Genomic DNA, 1,240 nt, shown 5'->3' on the forward strand with positions numbered 1-1,240 from the left:
GGTATAGGTATTAAAAGTGTTGGCTGAGCAATGAATTTAAAAAATGAATTGCGCCCTAAGAGACTTCATCCTTTCTAGGAAGACTTTAAGGTCTGGTATATTTTGAAGGATGAGTTTTTTATTTTGTTTTTGGCTGAAGCAAATAATGGTATTCGCTCAGTCATTCTATCACATCATATGCAAACACAAACATACACTTATACATAGTTTATTTAAGCAGGCTACAGAATATGTAAGACAAGTCCTGGTGTGGCCCTGCAATAACTAAATCTAAACCAAATACATGAATTATTTACTAATATAATATAAAATGTCTTACATAAATAAAACAAGAAGATTGATCTTTATGGCCATATTACATGTATATCTCAAAATATTTAAAATCCTTTGACATAGAAGTAATGCTTCAGGAAGCTTTCTCAGAACTTATGGTTTTCCCAGATTAACCCTTTAAAAACAACTTTGACTGGTAGAGTTGTAAGGAATTAGGGAGAAGGTTCCAAGAAAGGGCATCTCTGTGCTTATAAGATGATCTGCTGATGTCAGTTCTTGGTCTGGGAACCTCAACATTTCTAAAATTACATGTAGTCTCAAGTTAGCTATCAAGTCTCTCAAAGGATAGGTGGTGGTTTCATTGTAAATATTAATACTAACAACTAAATGAAATAGCCTCTTAGTATGAAACAAAAGGATTGAGTTCCAGAGATTGACATACTTCTGACATCAGAACAATGGCCTCCTCTGGGGAGGCCATCATTCAACAAAGATTGAGAAAATGAGCCCCAATTACAATACTGTTCAAAACACGTGGTAAAATTGACCTGTAATAATTGGTTTGCTGAACTGACTTTGGCAAGAGCTTGATCTGCTTCTTTGACTTCCCTACTGAAGGAGTCATAAACATTCTCAGTATGTTCTTACCATGAATGCTAGTAATAGCTGTTTAATCCAAGGCATTTACTTGAAGCTTCATATTATATGGTACCATCAATGTATTGTAGACAGGGCAAAGGGCCAGTGAAGGTCTGGTTGAAGGTAATTTTTGTGAACCTGATCCAATATAGATTGTAGTGTATGAAAGATATCATCAATATTCTTGCTGATAAAGTAGATTATTGTATCGTCAGCAAATAAATAAAGCCCCCCACTCATTATTGTTACAGCAAGATTGTTGACCAAACATTGAGAATAACTTGGGTCCTTATTTTGACTCTTGAGGCCATCATGATACAATTGCCTC

This window comes from Stylophora pistillata, chromosome 1 (assembly GCF_964205215.1).
Source record: "Stylophora pistillata chromosome 1, jaStyPist1.2, whole genome shotgun sequence".
NCBI classification, from domain to species: domain Eukaryota; kingdom Metazoa; phylum Cnidaria; class Anthozoa; order Scleractinia; family Pocilloporidae; genus Stylophora; species Stylophora pistillata.